The sequence below is a fragment of the Meles meles genome, chromosome 6 (genome assembly GCF_922984935.1).
Source record: "Meles meles chromosome 6, mMelMel3.1 paternal haplotype, whole genome shotgun sequence".
Lineage (NCBI taxonomy): Eukaryota > Metazoa > Chordata > Mammalia > Carnivora > Mustelidae > Meles > Meles meles.
Genome location: NC_060071.1, coordinates 75,789,047 through 75,809,296, shown reverse-complemented (window position 1 = coordinate 75,809,296; position 20,250 = coordinate 75,789,047).

The window sequence follows — 20,250 nt, the reverse complement described above, 5'->3', positions numbered from 1 at the left end:
ATACAAAATTTCAGGGTCCAGCACACAATGAAACTGTGGGATTCTGTGTTCAAAAATATGAACAACTTTAAGACCACATCTCATTAAATCAAGCAAGGGGCCCTTCTAAGTACAGGTCCTGTGGGTTACATTCACATAAGGCCGGCCCTTGTATCATATACTTTTTGTGCTCAGTACCAATGTTGGTTCTGCTTCTATGTCAAATACTTGACCACCCCCAGGCCAATTCCTTTTCTTCGGCCAGCTGCCTACCCAGCATTTCCTACAAGGGCACACCTGTTCCTCCTGTCTCCTAGTGAACCCCTGTCCCAACTTCTCCAATGAGATATTTTCTATATTCCTTTCTTCTCTTCACAATAAATTGAATAGGCTGCCTTGGCTGGCTGTTTCACAGGCTCAGAATAATCAAACTCCAGCGACAGGCCTCATCCCACCTGCTGGCCACTTGTCTCTCTTCTTACCCAGGAGAAGTGAGGCTGGGACTGAAGGGAAGCCAGAAGAAAGAGCAACAGACAAGTTAAATCTTGCTAATACTACTCTTGTAGTCACACTGACTTTGGTAGTTTCTTACCATAATGAAAGTTACTTTGCATGAAATTTCTTGTTAATTAACCAAACTACAATGGGTCCCCACAAAGCAGGCCCCTCCCCAGTTAAAGGCCTTCTCAATTTTATTTGGAAGTTTATTACCATACCAGATTCAAATAATATATTAATCTTCCGGTGAGTATGGTTCTGGTGGACATGCTTCTCCAGATGAAAGCAATGCATCTTGCTCAACTGAAAGGACTCCCTGTACCATACAAGGCAGTGAGTGCTAGAGGTCAAATGAATGTGCAAATAGTAGAGGTTTCAAGAGTTGAGAGGAAGCCTGTACTATAAGGATAAGAACTCTGGAGGTCTTCATAGAGGAGGTGAGGATTAAAAGTACTAGTTTTACAAATTAAAATAGAGTAATAGTTCTGCCATTCAGCTCAATGGCAGAGTCTGAAAATTTCAAAGAATATTTTTTACATGGAAATACATAATTTTCCTTACTGACTTCCAATATTTTATTATGTGATTTTTATTTCTCTAGCCTTTTTCCTAATTATTTAAAATTATTCCTAATCATCAAAAATTGTTCTCATTATGCCCAATATTTATGCTTTTATAAATTTTTAACCCACCACTACTTTATTTTGCTAAGTCTTTTAATTGGATCCCTGGTTTCTTAACAGTTAATACATTGCAAAATAGCATGTAGACACTTTGATCCCAGGATGGTTTAGCCAGAATATCATCCCCTAGCTAGAAATCCTCTATCCAGTTTCCGAAACCCTTTGCCACTTTCTCCGTATTTTTGTTTGACAATTAGTACCCCACCCCATGTTATAGGGCTATAATATATATCTCCAAGTCTTATTTCCTTTGGTAGTCTACACATTCTCAAATGACATTCTGATCTGCTTCATAAATGTACCTGAAGTAGAGGGTAGTTAATAACGTAGATGGTTTGGTCAGCTGATTGAATGAAAAAAGGAAGAAAGGAAGGGAGGTGGAAAAGCAGGGGAGGAAGACTAGGAGGAAGAAAAGTTTTATCCGGGTCTCCATTCCCCACTCATCTTTGATCCTGTTATCAGTTCTAAGGAAGATCTAAGCTCCCTTTAATCAACTTTATGCCTGCTATTTTTCAAGAAAGTCTTTTACTACTAAGGAACTATGGAACCAGCAAAAATAGCTGAAGGAGATAAAGCTATGGTGAGTTAAAGAACTGTTAATGGTGCCTAACTCCATAACTATAGACAAAATACAGCACAATTAAGATGTAAGACTTTGTGGTGATTTCCTCTCCAGTGACCCGAGCCTCCTATGTCTCTTCCACCAGATGTCCCTACTAACTATAAACCTGGAGAATCATGCTACAGTCTTAGAGTCATAAAAAATCTTACATGTTTCCTAGCAATGTCTTGATTTTTAAATAACCTATATAAAGTCTGCTTAGTAACTCTCCCTCAGTTTGATTACATCTAACCATGAGAAACTTACTACTTACCATTTTTCTACATTTTCTACATTTTTAAAAAGGTTTTTATGTTAAAATAAAAATAGAGAATAATGGAAGGGTCCCACCAAATAGAAGTATGTAAAACAAAGGCTAAAATTTTGTCATTTTACTTCAAAAATTATAAATATGTATCTGTATGCATATAAATATATAAAATTAAAAGAGCATAGTTAATATAGCTATGGAACACACAATTTCTACTTGTTTCTCATCATTTGCTAATGACATACAAATTATTTTCTGAACCTATCTGTTCTAAATGTAAAATCCTTACCTCCAGAAATTTATGATTACTCCATTGTAGTTGTATGCTCATCTCTCATTGAGTTCTGCTAGAAAATTGATTATGCCCCCCAAGATATTCCCATCTTCTAATTTCTTTCTTTCTTTCTTTTTTTTTTTTTTTTTGAAGATTTTATTTATGTGTGAGAGAGAGAGAGAGCAAGAGAAAGCAAGCAGGGGGAGCAGCAGAGGGAGAAGGAGAAGCAGGTTTCCCATTGAGAAGGGAGCCAGATGCAGGGCTCCATCCCAGCACCCTGAGATCATGACCTGAGATGAAGGCAGAACCAACTGATCCACCCAGACAAATCCCTCCCTTCTAATTTCTTGACAGAAAGAGATTCCCAGAAAATAACACCAAGGAAATCCCACACCCCTCAATATTCAAATGTCCTAAATAAGAACAATAAAATGTGATTTCCTGCTCATCAGAGTAACTATACTAGCAACTGGCAACCTCTTCTACCTAGGCATGCTAAAGCTGTTTTAAAGAAAACAAGTTGTATTCAACTCAATAAAGCCAACATTTTCTTGTTCTAATGGAAAATGATGAATTTGTACCTCTCAAATCAACAAAATTTTAATGTAGAACTAACTCTAATCTTTAAACTGAGATAACCAATAATTTCAGAAAGCAAGTATCTTCTTTGGCTAGGATAAGGTAAAATAAATACAGACCCAAAACTATCTGAGATCTCATTCTTTTATTTGTGCTTACACATTCCCCAAGTAAAGTGTGTCTCCTCTCCTAAGGCTGTGCCTTTAAATCACTGATTTATGTTCCAGGACCTGAAGGCAGTGTTTTACATAGTGCAGGGCTAGCCAGCAGCAAGTCCCAGAAGGTGAGTGTATCATTTGAAAGGGTTTTAATGCAGCGGGGGAAGAAGCACTACCTCCCGGTAATCACATGATCAGCACACCTAAATGGACAGCCCAGCCTGCATATTTAAACCTGCAGCCGGAGATGCAGCTCTGTTTGCACAATGCTGTCCCATGGCAGAATTACACAGCTCACCATGGCTGCAGCCAGATAATTATTATTGATTCGTTCTCAAACTGTCAATCCAGGGACAGCTCTGAGGCAGTCAGTGATGGACAGAAGGAGGATTGGACAGCCACCATCCAACGAGGAAACTTCATCTTGAAAATGAACTTAGATGAGATGGTGCCGGTGGATAAGGGTAATTGATGATTGTTTCAGAGTGGAGGAAGGGGAAGAAGGAAAGATTAAAAAAAAAAAATCCTCCTTGGCATTCATCTTCGTGTCCTTAGTGGAATCTACTAGGGGCAGTCCACGAACTCTGTGAGGCTCTTGTGCAAGAGACCCATCATTTTAAATATGCTACCATAATCAAGATGGACTCACCACTTTCCATATAAAGACAACTTAGAATTTGGAAATTTTTGAGGATGTAGGCATGCTAATTATTTTTTAATGTGCCTAATATAAATTGGTATAGTCATTTTAAGTTTATAAAACATTTTCTATACTTCCTAATATTTGCAAGGCAACTGCATCCTCAGCCATGATACATAAACCGTCGAATGCCAGTTAACAATTTGACAGATGGGCAAATTGAAGCACAGAGGAGCTAAACGACTGGTCTAAACTCCCAAAACTCATTAGAGGTCAAACCAGACATAGATCCCACACTTCCTGTCTCTTAGATACTTACTCTTCCTCTAATAATCTTCCCATTCTCCAACTGGCTATTCAGAGCCAAGCACTATACAAGACACTCTGTGTAGATTTTCTCATTTAAAATTCACGACAGGAAAGTGGTTGCATGAACCATTTCTTATGGATGAGAAAATGAAACTCACAGTAATTTGGAGACTTGTGTGAAGTCACTCAGGAGTCTCTCAGCCAGGACTTAAATCTCAGACTGCCAAGTGTGGTGCTTCACAGAGAGATGTGTCCAAGTTTCAGGGTTACTTCAGCAGCTACTGAAACAACAACAACAATGGATTTGAACAATAACACATTGAACCACCGTCCTGTAAGTAGTGCCTTTCCTACCAGGGAAGAGTACTATGGCTTCAGTGACATTCTGCTCCAACACCCAAGACCCAGAAGCCATTGAAAAATTTTTACTGCAGGGTAATGTCCTAGTTGTGTGATGCTGGACCCATTTATTTGTTCCTCTAGGTATAGTGGGTCAGCAGTCCCAGCCCGTGGAAGACAGTGATCTAGCTGATCTGGACTGGGTTGAAAAACAACCATTGTGGCTATGTTCCTCATGATCCACACTTTGTCTCTCTTCATTTGAAGTGTGACCTGGCATTTGCTGATTGTCATTGACAATGCTTTACTACAGTCCTTTCCAGGCCTGAGGTTGTGTCACTCTGGGGCACCTTCAGTTATCTCAAGGAATCATCTCAAAATGTTTTTTTAGAAAACAAGAATTGTTAGTTTGTCTTAATTCAAAGAAAGAACAATATATATCCCAGACAGAATTTTAAAAGGAGGAAGCAGAATATAAAAAAAAAAAATCAAGCCAAAACAAAGACACAGAGTTAGGAAATCATTGGTGAAAACAAGTCACATATTATTTGGAAAGGAAAAGCTTAATGTTATCCATATTCTACGAAGTTTGAATCAAATATCCTGAGTTCTGGCCTAGAGGGAGAGCAAACTGCCATCTGCTCCCCGCAATTTTAACATCTCACATAGATTTCTGGTCATTCACAGTATTCATATATTCTAATATTCCCCCTTCTCAGAGTAGGAGGAAAATATTTGAAAGGTTGTGCTAGGGTAGATACAGAAAGTTCCTTTTCCGGTATATCCTTAAGCTTGCAAAACCTTTTCCTCAAAAGTATAATTTTCATTCAAGATCACACACTGCATCCATGCCCAGCATTCATGGTTGCTTTTGTTGTCATTTGGTGCTCCCTTCATGTGTCCAACATTCTTAATCATCTTTCATCTCATTTGATCCACATAAAACTTCGAAAGGTAGGGCAGATACTATTACTGATGTTTTACAGATGAGCACGTTGAAGACCCAGGAAATTAAATGATTTATCCAATGCTGCTCAGTGGGTGACAAAGCTAGGTCCAGAACACAGAGGGGTGCCTGGGTGGCTCAGTGGGTTAAGGGGTTAAGCCTCTGCCTTCAACTCGGGTCAAGATCTCAAGTTCCTGGGATTGAGCCCCACATCGGGCTCTCTGCTCAGCAGGGAGCCTGCTTCCCCCTCTCTCTCTGCCTGCCTCTCTGCCTACTTGTGATCTCTCTCTCTAAAAAAAAAAAAAAAAAAAAAAAGAACACAGATTGTGTTTTGTTTTTAACATACTAGATCCATTTTGCATGCATGTAAACTAAACACAGGCCACCAGACATAGTAAGGAAACCATAAATTTGTATAAGTATTATAATAATCTCCTGCTGTATGTCAGTAAGGGTCTCTCTCATTCCTCCAATAACAGGTTATTAGGAGAGTGTTGTAATCAACAGAAATATAGTTTTTTGTTTTTTTTTTAAATGGGACTAGAATCTGGATAGAGAGGAAGTAACCGTTTTCTTTATTTGACAGACAGAGATCACAAGCAGGCAGAGAGGCATGCAGAGAGAGAGGAGGAAGCAGGCTCCCTGGCGAGCAGAGAGCCCGATGCGGGGCTCGATCCCAGGACCCTGAGATCATGACCTGAGCTGAAGACAGAGGCTTAACCCACTGAGCCACCCAGGCGCCCCAGAAATATAGTTTCTTAACAAAAGTTTTTTTTTTTTTTTTTCAAAAGTTTTTTTTTTTAAATAATACCCAAAGGCACCATAAACCTTGACCTTTGGCCCTGAATCTATGGTCTCATGTTTGAGTCCTAAGAAGCAATGGCTCAGAGGAAGAAGGAAACAAACAAAATCTAAAAGATTATTGGCTTGAACCTCAAATATTGGAAGCACAGTCCCCTTTCTAGTTTTTGCTGGGCACACAGTATCTATAGGTGTGTACCAGGCACCTTTTCCCTGAGATGTCTTCATACTCTCTAGAGTCCCGAGAAGACCTAATATCCCACACATCTGGTGGGATTAGCCCTGTTTGGACGGAAGAGGACATCATTTTCAGCAGGTATTGGTGGTATTGATGTACCAGGACCTCAGTGGATTTGTGGCACCCTTCCAATATGGCCATGTGTCAATCAGAGGCCTGGAAAGAAGACACACCCACTGGAACACAAGAATAGGAAACGGTAGATTCTTTTTTTTTTTATTAATTTTTTATTTATTTCTTATTTTTTGATAAACATATAATGTATTTTTATCACCAGGGGTACAGGTCTGTGAATCGCCAGGTTTACACACTTCACAGCACTCTCCATAGCACATACCCTCCCCAATGTCCATAACCCCCCTCCCCCTCTCCCAACACACCTCCCCCCAGCAACCCTCAGTTTGTTTTGTGAGATTAAGAGTCACTTATGGTTTGTCTCCCTCCCAATCCCATCTTGTTTCATTTATTCTTCTCCTATCCCCCTAACCCCCCATGTTGCATCTCCATGTCCTCATACCAGGGAGATCATATGATAGTTGTCTTTCTCCGATTGACTTATTTCACTAAGCATGATACCCTCTAGTTCCATCCACGTCGTCGCAAATGGTAAGATTTCATTTCTTTTGATGGCTGCATAGTATTCCATTGTGTATATATACCACTTCTTCTTTATCCATTCATCTGTTGATGGACATCTAGGTTCTTTCCATAGTTTGGCTATTGTAGACATTGCTGCTATAAACATTCGGGTGCACGTGCCCCTTCGGATCACTGCGTTTGTATCTTTAGGGTAAATACCCAGTAGTGCAATTGCTGGGTCATAGGGTAGTTCTATTTTCAACATGTTGAGGAACCTCCATGCTGTTTTCCAGAGTGGTTGCACCAGCTTGCATTCCCACCAACAGTGGAGGAGGGTTCCCCTTTCTCCGCATCCTCGCCAGCATCTGTCATTTCCTGACTTGTTCATTTTAGCCATTCTGACTGGTGTGAGGTAATATCTCATTGTGGTTTTGATTTGTATTTCCCTGATGCCGAGTGATGTGGAGCACTTTTTCATGTGTCTGTTGGCCATCTGGATGTCTTCTTTGCAGAAATGTCTGTTCATGTCTTCTGCCCGGAAATGGTAGATTCTAATGGGATTCAAGAAAACTATGTTTGTGATCCTTTTTAGGGATGCCTAGAAATACTTAGGGGAAAATTAAGGGAAGGAAGACTTTCAACAGAGCCTGGGTCAAGGTTTAGAATAATGTTTGGTGCAGCGTTGGTGGTATAGTGGTGAGCATAGAATAATGTTTGTACTGCAGTTATAGTTACAGTTGTATTACCCATGCCAAGGCTGATGTGGTCTGGAGAAGAAGTTGGGGAATGGGGGTGCCCCATTAACATTTTAGATTGTTATTAGAAGTACCTGCTCTATTTTTTTTTCAGAAAAGATAAAAAGATTTTAGGGTTTGACAGAATTGACTTTTGATGTTAACCCCACCATCTACCAGTTCTGGATATCTGAGCAAGTAATAAAACCTGCCTAAATCTGTTTTCTTTGTAAACCTGGAATGATGCTTTTCATGTGAGATTGTGGGATCTGATCTTAAAGAGAACAGACTCTTTACAAAAGACGTAACCTCATCTGAGAAGGCAAATCCTAAAAGCCTCATGTCAGTTTTAAGAGTTAGTATGTCTTCCATGGGATAGACTAGAGAGTCTGCCTTGTACTCCACGGCACTGTCACTCACCTCACTGTTACCTGGGCCCAGGTTCCTTCATGAGTGCTGTGATGCAGGCCATGGTGATAGTTTAAGCCATACCCTGTGCCTCTACCCTCAATGTGGCATGGTGATCCAAAGACCTGCATGTGTTGCTTCTGAGATGTGTTCAAAATAGGACTTGCACCCTTACTTCCAGGGGAGGAAGGCTGGGGATCTCTGTGAGGAAGCACTGTCAGCACTTCTGGGGGAGCTAGAGGTGTTTCCCCTGCTCCAGCAGCCAAATGACAGGAATTGAGCCCATATCAAAGGCAGCTGTGGCAGAGGAGAAGGTCTGCTTCAGGAAGGGAAGGGAGCCAACCTGTGGAGAATGCTTAAGTAGAATTGGCAGCAGGAATCTTTGATGGCCTTAGCAACAAACACTTGAGTGGCAGGACTATAGTGTTGATTTTTCTTTTAATCTTCTCTCACCCTCATGATAACTTAGTTCTCTGCTGGAAAAGTCAGTCTTTACCCATTTATGGCACTAAGGCCAAGAATCACAGAAATATTGCTTCAACTGAAATTCTGAAACACCACCTCATTACCTATGATTACAAAAAAAAAAAAAAAGAAAGAAAGAAAAATAAAATGAGTGTGTCTGTATATGATATCTCTTTTTGTGGTCATGATGTTGCTTTCCACACTATCTTTGTTAAGTGCTGTTAAAGGTGCCAGAGTCAACCCTACAAGCTGATGTATGAAGGCTGCATCAGAGATGACAGACAAGAAAAGACAGAGGGCAAGAAAGAATTTAGAACAAGGGAGAAGTCCTTAAAGTGTGTCAGTTACTGGTGACTGGAAGAGCATGCTGTTTGCAGAGCCAGAGGAACTTAGGCAAGTCCTACTCAGCCTAAGAGAAAGTGTTAGAGGACCAAGAATTAGTATTCGACAAATTAAACAAATTTATCTCTACCTCTGACCAGGCTGTGCATAGATGGGATGGGTAGAGCAGGTGAGGGGGAAAGCAGCATGGAACATGGATGAAACTAAAGGGACCTAAGATAATCTTCAGATTTTGTGCAATTAGAGATAAAAATCACTGAGCAGTAAACACCGACATTAGAGAGCTAGATAAAAACTTAAACAAAGGAGATTAATAAGACCAAATTGAAATAAGTTAGTGCAGCCCAAAAGTGTATCTTAGATTAGTCTGACGAAGCTGCCAGAACACAATACTGTAGACTAGATGGCTTAAACAAGATAATTCTTTTCTCCCAGTTCTGTAGGCCAGAAGTATATGATCCCAGTAAATTTTGTTTTGAGGGTGAGCTTTCTTCCTAGTTTGTTGTTGGCTACTTTCTCTATTTGTCTTTACAGAGCTGTTCCTGCATAAGGAAAGAGAGTAAAAGCAAGCTCTATGGTATCTCTTCTTCCAAGGACACTAATCCTATCAGAGCAGGGCCCCACTGTTATGACCTCCATTAACCTTAATAACTTCTGCAGAGGCCCCATCTGCAAATACAGCCACATCAAGGGCTAAGGCTTCAGCAGGTGAATTTGAGGGGCACCAAAGTTCACTCCATTAACACCCCTCATGGAAAAATCTTAGTTTGTTGTCTTATTAAAAAGAAACACAAATCCAACATCATCCAAAATATCAAAAAGGAATTTAAGCCTTCAGCAAAATCTCTCAAAGAGGTACACATGCTTGCCACAAGCAGAACAAAATGCTCAGGTTTTTTGCTGATCTTGTTGAAGTTTCCCTTAATGTGACAGCTCTTCTGTAGAGTCTCTCCTGAATGTATCCTCCCTAGATTCCTACCAATGTGCTTGGCTCTCCTCCTCCTCCTCACACCTCTTTCACTCTCACTTTTGGATGAATTTCCTTCTTCAGTGAGTTGTTCTAGCCAATGGCTCTCAGACTTTTGTTGGTACCAGAATCACTTGGGGAAACGAGGAAGAATACAAAGGCCTAGGCCCTATTCTACTTTGGCAAGCCTAGGCCTCTGCAGTCTTACTGGCTCTTCTAGATGATTCTGATACTCACCCTATGAATTAGTCTGCTCAGGCTGCCATAACACAAAAGTATAGGCTGAAGCCTTAAACAACAGAAAGTTATACTCTCACAGTTTAGAGACTGTGAAGTCTCAGATCAAGGTGCTGGTAGGGTTTGGTTTCAGATGAGGAGTCTCTTCCCAGTTTATAGATGGCCATCCTCTCCCTGGATCCTCACATGACCTCTCCTTGGTCCGTGCAGAGGAAAGAGAGCATTTCTCTCACTTCATTTACTTAAAGGGCAACCAATTCTATTGGATTAGGGCCCCACCCTTATGAGCTCATTTAACCTTAATTACCTCCTGAAAAAACTGTCTCCAAATACAGGCACATTGGGGTTAGAGCTTCAACACATGAATTTGGTGGGACAAAATTTAGCCCACAGCACCCAAATTTGAGAGCCGATGTTTTAGGCCATTTGTTCTCAACTAGGGACAATTTTGTCTTCCAGGGAATATTTTGGAGTATCTGGAGACATTTTCTGGTTGTCACAACTTGAGGGAGCGTTGCTACTGACCTCTAGTGGGTAGAGAGGCCAAAGATGGTGATAAGCATCCTGAAATGCACAGGACAGTCCTCCCCCACCCCTTAAAACAAAGAATTATCCAGTCTAAGATGTTAATACTACTGCTTTTTGAGAAACCCTGCTCTAGTTCTTTCTTCAATCCTTCTGCTTCCACAACTCTACCCATTATCCAAATGAGCACAATGAATACCAGGCATTAATCTGCCGGAACATCAAAGGCAAGAAGCGGGGAGTAAGGAGACAAACTTGAGAGTACCAAAAAAACCGCTACCACTGTTTCCCTGTCATATTTGTCTAGATCAGAATAGTGATTCTCAAATATGAACATGCATCAGAATCATTTGTAAGGCAAGTAAAACACACACCTTGTTAGCTTCAATCTCAATTATTTTAATTCACTAGGCCTGGGGTAGCGCCAAAGACTTTGCATTTCCTTTTTGAGAGAGAGAAAGAGAGACAAAGTGAGTGGGGAAGGGGCAGAAGGAGAAGGAGAGAATCTTATGCAGGCTCCACACCTAGTGTGTAACCTGATGTAGGGCTCCATCTCATGACCCTGAGATCATGACCTGAGCTGAAATCAAGAATTGCATGTTTAACCAACTGAGCCACCAAGGCACCCAAGACTTTGCATTTCTAATAAATTCCCTGGTGATAATGATGATGCTGATCCGGGAACCTTGCTTTGAGGACCACTAGGCCAGAAGAAAGAGACCTGGTATGTATTTGATTAACTCCCCAAGTTTTCAACCTAAAGGGAGTTCTTGAACGGAAGCAACAACAAGATGGAAATACTTTGAGGGGTTTCAAGATTTTCATAAAAGAGGCATTTCAAGCAAGAAGTCTTAAATCCAGGAGTGGTTTTCTAAGGGAAGTTTTGGAACCTCTTTCCTTGATAACCATGAAGTGAGACTCCTTTGTTTTGATGGTCAGCAACACTCTGCTTAGCACCACAAAGAAAAACAGGCTGTTCTGAGAGAGCTATAGCAAACACAGCCCAAGACTGGAAGACAGACCCTTGTCTAAGCTACCTGAGCAGGGGAGTTCAGAAACAGAATAGATCTGCTTCTTTTCCCTCCTGAAAAATATAACACATTAGATGCCCAAGTGTTTTTATGTGAATTAGTTTGTTTTGTGCTTTCCTCCTAGGTAAGAGACACACCTGCCAGAAGAACCCTGCAGTAAGGGGGTAAAAAGTATAAAATCCCATGCTAAGCAGTGTCCTACAGTCCAGAGACTTTCAACCCTGGCTGAGTGTCAGAACCACCTGGAGAGCTTTGTCAAAATATTGAGACCTGAGCCTGCCTGCCCTTCAGTCTGAGAAGGACAGGACAGCTGTTGTTATTCCCAGGTTCTACAAATGTGTGGAGTTGCACAGCCAGAGTTAAGCCCACTGTAGGCACCACCAGCACATCATTTTACATAATGCACATAACAGCCTGGTGACTTGTTCCTGGTTGTAATAATGAGAAAACAGGCCCAGAGGGCTCCGGTCTGTCACTGTGTTAACAGACAGCAAGTAGCAGAACTAAGATTGTTGCTCAAGTCCGCCTCGTCCACCTATGCTAAAGGAGGATGTGGGTTAGTGGGTTACGTGTGCATGGTCTGTATTTGTGTGTTGGTGTTGAAAGAAGACAACACTAAGTAAAGATTCCTCCCCTTCATTTTTTTCCTGGCTTTGGAATCCACCTCTGAGAGTACTTTTTCTCCCTTTGTCAATTAAATAGAAGAGAGAAGAACAAGGTAAATTTCTCCCTTTAAACCCAATCCAGGTTGAATGAGAATAGGAACAAGGCTGATTTTATGAGTCACAGGACCCAGCATATGAATATGGTTTTAAATATCTAGGAAAAATACTTTATCCCTCTTTTCTATTGACATTTAGGTAAGAATCCATTGGAGGAAGCTGAGAAGAAAAGAAAAACTAGGAATTGACCATCAGAAGCTCACAACTCAGATTATGTAGGAAACTGACTAACATAAGATCAACAAATTCAGTTTTATTATCATTCTTGACTATATTAATCCTAGTTAACTTAGTCACTAAAGCAGATAGGTCTTATAAATGGATTCAAAAAATTATTCTTTTAAATTTCATTAATGGGTGAAATCATTAATTTATATCAGACAGTATATGCCTCTTTTAATTTATCTGCAAAGGAACAAATTAAATAAGTAAATTGAGTGTCCCCAAGGACCCATGAGGATCAGAGATGTAAGCACCTGATATACTGTAAGTTGCCACATGAAATGCATCACTGTCATCACTATTAATTTTAAATTAAATTATAAAATGTCTGAAGCATCTGAAGAGCACCACATGCCCCAGTCTTCCACTTATTCTCCCAGTCTTTCTGCTCCTCTCACCTGCTCCACCTACTTCTACTGATTCCCCTCACCACCCCCTCTGTGTACCCATTCCTAAATGGCCCAACTTCAGGAGACATGTGCCATCTTCTCCATTTAAAAAATCAGGTTAGCAACACAGAAATAAACATTGATGATGATACACAGCTAGCTGAGAAAGATGAGTCCCAAATGGCTACTATGCTCCTGGTAGAGTGAATATTATATACGCATGAAAAAGAAACAGAACCATGAACATAGTAACGCTTTCTCACCACATGCATATAGATTCTCCTTTTCTTTCTCAGCTTTTGCAATGTCCTTGGAGCAATAAATAAAATACTTTAAATATTATATCTAATTTTTGATGTACTATTTTCCCAGGGTTCTCACAATGTCCCTACAGCACCTCCCCCATCATCAAAAACACTTTAAGATCAAATTCAGGTGATCAGAGTCTAGCTCTTTTGTCAGACAAATGAACGCCTGATAGTCTTCCTCATAGTTAAGTCAGGAAATCCAGCTGCTTTCTGTCTTGCTAGTTTCTTTTGTCTGTTCCTGCTCCCTGGGTGCATACTTCTATTTACACTGGCAAATTTATCTTAAGAGCTATAGATGAAGTAGCTGGTCTTCCAGAAGATTATGACTACCAACATCTTGCCATGTGGACCATGGTTTAACCAGACCCCATGACAGATGGTTTGTCAGGGACTGCTCCTTTCAACTTTCCTCATCTCCAGGAGTCTGCAGAGACCTCCAAAGGAACCTGCCCCTCACCACCAATAAATTACAATGCTGTCAGCAATGACCCCACTGTGTACCACTGATGAAACATTTATAGTAAATGTATATATGAATATATATATATATATATATATATATACACACACACACACACATTTTACATGGTATGTAAAATATACATAAAAATAAGTTGATGGATGGAAGGAAGGCAGGCAGGCAGGCAGAAAATACATCACCAGAGGTTCATGGGGATGTGCCAAGGACCCTACTAAGGCAGTAAATAAACATTTTTTTGGAGCACTAATTTTACTCAAAAGTAAAAAAATACCATGGAGTAGAATGAAAATTTTACAAGCCTTTTTAAGATAAAAGTGAAAACTTGAAAGACATTTCCTGGGAAGCTTTGGTAAGATGCTAGGGTTCAAACTGACTCTCTTTTGGCAGTGTATCAGTGGGAAATCAGACAAACAGGACACCTAGAGGCACAGGGGCTTATGATTGCATTTGCCCAGGCTTTTATAAAACCCTCTGGTGTGTTATAGATTACTTTCCTGAGAGTGAATGTTCCAATTCACTAAATCAGTGCAGAACCTTGAGAACTGGTCTTCATTTAGTCACTGTGGGAAGAAAAAGCAGGAGTGGGATTTGCCATCTACTTCTTAGCTATGCCCAGCCCCCATGGAGCTGCATCCCACAAAGAACTGGACAGACCACCAGTGCAGAACAAGAAATGTGGTACTCCTCTGTTCTAGTAAATCTGACACATGCAGTCACTTCTCTTTTAATAGCAACCTTGCTTTGCTATGTTTATGAACCAAAAGCCTGAGTTAAGCATGATCAGATAGTTGGGTTTTTTTCTGATTTATTAATTTTACTATATGAGGCCTGAGTTTCTTCAGACCTTATAAGCCCATGAATTCAGATAATAGAATCAGGATATGAGTAAGAGCCTTAGTTTCTCCAGCTCCTGCTTCTAGAACTTGCTTGTGTGAGACTTTAGCCACCTGTGAAGCCTCACTCTGCTTTGCCTAGTAGTCCCCAGACATGCTTCAACGGCATTCAAGTATTATTTAGAATATCTACCAACATCTCTTTCTGTCCTGATCCATCATCGGTGTCCATGGTGAGAAACCCCTTGACTGTGTCTCATCGTTATGGCTGCCACGTGGGCCAACGTGTTCCGTGTTGAGACAGCAACCTTTCAAGGCAGCAACCCTGGAGGTGCCACTATATTCTGTGCAGCAGCGAGGAGGTTAACCCTCCTTCCACTCTGAGTCCCACATTACCATCTGGCACCAAAGCAACACTCCTGATGTCCCGACATTTGACCATGTTCCCTATGAAAATAGCTTCTTGATTTCTGCATGTAGTTTCATTCATCAGAAGGTTCAAAGACCTAACACCAGACAGTAGATCAATATTTAAGACAGACCCCATGGAGTCCTGTCCCTCTTCGTTTTCTTCTTTCTTCTTCACCGTATAGCCCCATTCCTCCGTTGTGTATCAGTTTACTCTGACTGAATACCTGCATTCCACCTTCTGACAGTTCATCCTATATTCATGGACATGACTGAATTCTCAAAGCAGGCATCTATTAAGGTCAAGACAAAACCCCAACCATATAGATGTGAAGACTGAGGAGGTAGGAGAATTAACCTCCTTGTACTGGTAGGTTTGTGGCTTATTTATACTAGGTAATACTGAGAACTGACCCAGAAAGTACAAGATGATATGTATTGCTGAGACCAGGTGAATTTGGCCTGTGGTGGTAATCCATGCCCAGCCCACCAGCCCTAATGGCCCCGATGCGACTAGCCATCATGTGAGCATAATGAACCAAGCCTCCTTTTCTACAGGAACCAAGGGGAAAAGCCCTTGCGTTTGTTAAAATCCCTTCTAGGTCTTTAATTGAAATGTGATACAAAAGGACAAAGTGCTATTACATTAACCTAATTATGAAGTTACTTGCTAAGAGCAAGTTTTAGAGTATTTACATTTGTTGAAAAGCCAAAAAGATTATCAGCTGTACTGCTGCAGACTTTGAGGCTCCTGTTTTTTTTATTTACCAATTTCTAAATTTAGGTGGAGAATTCTGTTACGCACTTGAACTGCTGGTCAATTCTGAATGGGCAGACAATGCAATATAGAAAAGATACTAGAATTATGGTTGAAAAATACTAATACACAAAAGACATTTTTATATAGTAAAAATACATGAAATGGCAAGAATAACATTTTAAAAATAAATGGCTTCATTTAGTAAATTGGAACTGGTATGAGATTTCCTTTCTAGAAACCTCTGCAAAGAGCATATGGTAATCCCTTATTCCACATGGAAAAAGAGGGGATTTGAGGTGCTTTAAATGTTTTTATATTTCTTATTTCCATTTTGCACAAAACTCTACAATTTTTGTGACTGTTAAATTGCTTTAGCTGGGAGAATCATGATCTAGGTAAGTATACTTACCTTGAAGAAGTGAATTAATAAAAGATTGGAGACTGAAATTCAGATACAGTGATTAAGGGGGATGCGGCCAGGCCAGGCCTTAAGAAATTCAATGCCACTCAGAAACCATCTTCTCTTGTCAAAGAGTATCTTTTATCCAGACAACACTAAACAGGTCTGTCACACATCTCACTTATCATGAGCCTACTCAATGGGGACTGCAACCATCCAGAACCCAAGAAGCAAGTGGGCAGGAGGGTTGGAAGAGTGGAGAGAAGCTGTGAGAAACAAAAACAACTATCATCTCATCACGGGTCCTGTGAGTTTCTCGCATCCTAGCCTTGCCCTGCATCCAGGATGCCTGGGTTCTTAACTCACCTATGCATGTGAAACATCAAGCACATTGAGTAACCCTTCTGATCCTTAGTGTTCTTATCTGTAAGAGGGAGACTGTACACTTTTTTGTCCCTCAACAGACTATAGACAAGATTAAATGAGATCTATGCCTGTTATGTATTTAGTGCTCATAAATAATGTTGCCTTTATTACTCTTGCTATTTATTACTCTAACTACAGTTCTGCAAGCATGATCACCAGGCTGTCCATGCCTGAAGTAGGAAAATGTTCTCCTAGAAGCCTGCATAGCCAGCAAGACAAAGTCATGGCCAACAAGTTGGAAGTGAGAGAAAAGACAAAAAGGCAATGAGAGTAAGATATAAGAATTCAAAATATATCACTCTGGAATTTTTTTCATTTCAGGGAAAACAATAGACAACATTTCAATAGTTCCTCAAAATATTCTATTCGTAAACAACTGGCATTCAAAATAAACCTATTACATGGACTAAATTATGTCTAAGATACCCCCATGGAAAATTTCTCATAGAATAAGCACTAGGCAATGTTTTTCTTTCCTTAAAGATATGGCATAATATTTCCCTTCCTGGCCCAACAAGCTGTTTTTTGATATATGTACAATATGCTTTTGAAATATTTCATTCCAAAGGTTTATTAAGTTAAATCCAGGAACTAAAAGGGATGAGCTACTAAAAAAAAAAAAAATCTTCTGCAATGAAGAATATTCTTTCTATGGAGAAGTTTATTCCATAAGTGTCTCAAAACAATGAAGCACTACTAAATGCTTCTCTTCCTAAATGAAGCAGCAGGTTCATCTCAACTCCAATTGCCTCCAAGTAATGGAGTCTCCATTTTTCTCTATTGGAGAGAAAATGAGCAGGATTGAGCAGCTGGATAGGTTAGGTTGCAATCAGGTGATGGAAAGCCCAGTTCCTAGACCTCCATATCTCAGATCTCAGAGGCCTAAGCCCTGGTAAGGATGCTTTCGGCCTGTAAGCTAATAAAAGATAGGAGACTATAGGAGTCCCAACTCTAGTTTCATTCAGGTCTCTGATAAATATTACCCAAAGAGAGTCCACTCCTGAACCTATGTAAACTAGTTCCTCCCCTCCCAGCCCACCTATTCCTCCTATGCCACATTATTGTACTATAGGGCATTTATCCCCTTTTTCTGTTAATTTTCTGTCTCCTCCCATTAGTGCAAGTTCCATGAAGTCAGTGACTTTATCTGCTTTGTTTGTTGTTTTATCTCTAGTTCCTACGACAATGTCTGGCAAATAGAGAACACATGGTAAATATTTGTTGTTTGAGTGGATGAGAGAATAAATATGCAAGTGATTAACCATGAGGGATTTTTCCTTTCTGTCACTTTAGAAGGATATGTTGAGATATTTTGAAACTTTAAGTCTTTTTAGGTCTTTGAATAAAAATCAATTTTTAAAGATTAAGTCCATTTTTTTTCAATCAAACTGTGGGACCAAATAGAGAAGCAAGGCCATTACTTATCCAGCTAAAGATCTCTTGGCTTACCAAACACTACTCTCTCCCACCGTTTGGGGTCACACAGCTACTTTCTCTTCACACAATCTACTTTCTCTTCTATTAAATCATTTCAAAATTTATATCCCCTGCCCTGGCCTCTTCCCTGACCATCTGAGAACCAGAGATCTGAGGACCAGATCTGTGTCTATATAACTGAGACTATATAACTGAGGGCCACATATCCCAACCTATCTAAAAGTTTTTCCCAGACCACTTCTCTTGAGTTTTCCACAACCTAGGATGATGGCCCATTAAGTCTTTTCTACATGGACATGGGTTGAGTTTTCAAGGTCTGAAGCATGGTACAGGTCATTAGAGAATGAGATATCAGCCAGTTCCACATTTAGAGAGGATGGGAATGACAAATGAAAAAAAGAGAGAGAGAGACAGATGGATGTCAAAACAACCTTTAAGTGGTGAGATGAGCTAGCACAAACAGTGCTACAGAGGCCCTAGATATACAAGATGTGGGTACATTGAGGTAAATTACAACCACGAAGGCAAAACCAAGGTCACTCACTTCTCAGTCTTGGCTGGAGCAATGCAGCATTGAATGAACCAGGTCCCAGCCACTAAGAGAAGAGATGTCTTCAAGAGGGCAATTTGCTATAGCATATGTTGGCAGTGTCTTGTGCAACTACTCATTCTCATTTGGCCCCAGCTCTGACTGACCTCTGGAAGTTGTGGCTCAGAAGCACAGAGTCACTCTGAGTATTTTGATCAGACAGGTTGCTATTAGTACACCCCACAGCTTACATAAACAGAACCTCCATGCTTGTGAACATTCTCCACCCCTTCCCTAATAACAGAGTGCTAAAACCTGAGCCAGAGCAGGGCAGAAACTGCCAGCAAGGTACGCTGGCCTGGCTCATTCCCCTTCTCCTGATCAGGCAAGTATTAAGTCCTAATGCCTGGCATTTTTGACTCAGTTTCTATGCCATGTGATTGAGATACAAAACAATTCTGCTCTGATACCTAGTTATTTCCTTTTTTAATTCTTAGCATCCATTTTCCTAAATTTTTTACTAGGCTTAGGATAACTTGCAAAATAGAAACAGAAGGTCAAGGTACTTGATAGAAAACTTGCCCTCAAATGCTGAGAATTCTTTCTAAATAGTCCTCAAAATTAATAAATAACACCTGTCCCAGATTTTTAGTATTTGCAAACCAAGTTCTCATCCTATCTCATTTAATAGTGGTAACAGCCCAAGACACATGTATTCACACTCCTACAGGTGAGGGGTCTAAGGCTCAGAGAAGGTAAGCAACTTACCCAGAGTCATACCTGGGACGTCAAACACTTTCCACCATATCAGACCCCCACCGATGTGTGGTCCACCACTGCAGCTCATCTAATTGTATAAAGGGAACTGCAGCCAAATGCATCAGCATTCATTCCACAGTATCTCACCCAGCCTCGTCTTTCCCAGAGCCAAAAAGAGAAGATCGCATTTCTTTCTGCTCACTCAGCCATGCTGCACTCACTCACTTGTGCTGAGATCTTTTATGTATAAATCCCAAGTTAGCCTTATGCATTTGTTCATTTTACCTATATTTATTAAGTGCCTACTATGTGCAAGACATCAATAGTGTGTCGATTAGGTGACAGGAACTATTAAATAATTATAGATGAGAGCATTATTCATTTTTTTAAAAACCTGCTTAAATCATGCAGGATCCAATGATCTATATTATATTCAAAGCAAAGTAAATCACAGGGCAGCTGGCTCCAATTCTTTTTTAAAGTAGGCAGGGTATAAATAATAAATAGAATAAAAGCGTCACTGTGAAAATTTTATCAGAGGCCTAAGTGTGGAGGAGTTAAGAGGCTGGGCTTCAGTCCAGACTGCCACCAGCCTTGTGTGACCTTGGGTGAGTCACCTCGCTCAACAGGCCTCTGTTTCCTCCTCTGTAAAATGCGTGAACTGAGTAGGGTGATTTTTAAAGTGCTTTTTCTCATTAGCATTTTTCTCTTTCTGAAGAGGAAGCATCTCTCGGTGGTTCTGACCTTGATCCCTGAAGATCTCAGGGACTAAGAGGAACCTGTAGGGACTTGGTTACACTTGGGATCCTTAAAGGTAAAGTACAATCAAGCAAGAACAAACAAGCAATCCACTGAGAAGACAATAAGCTGGAGTGTAGGATATGTTTGATTGGAAAAAAATAATATAATAAGTGAATATTGCAGAAATTCCTACTATTGGAGCAATCTCCTGTACATATCCAGGGAAATTAT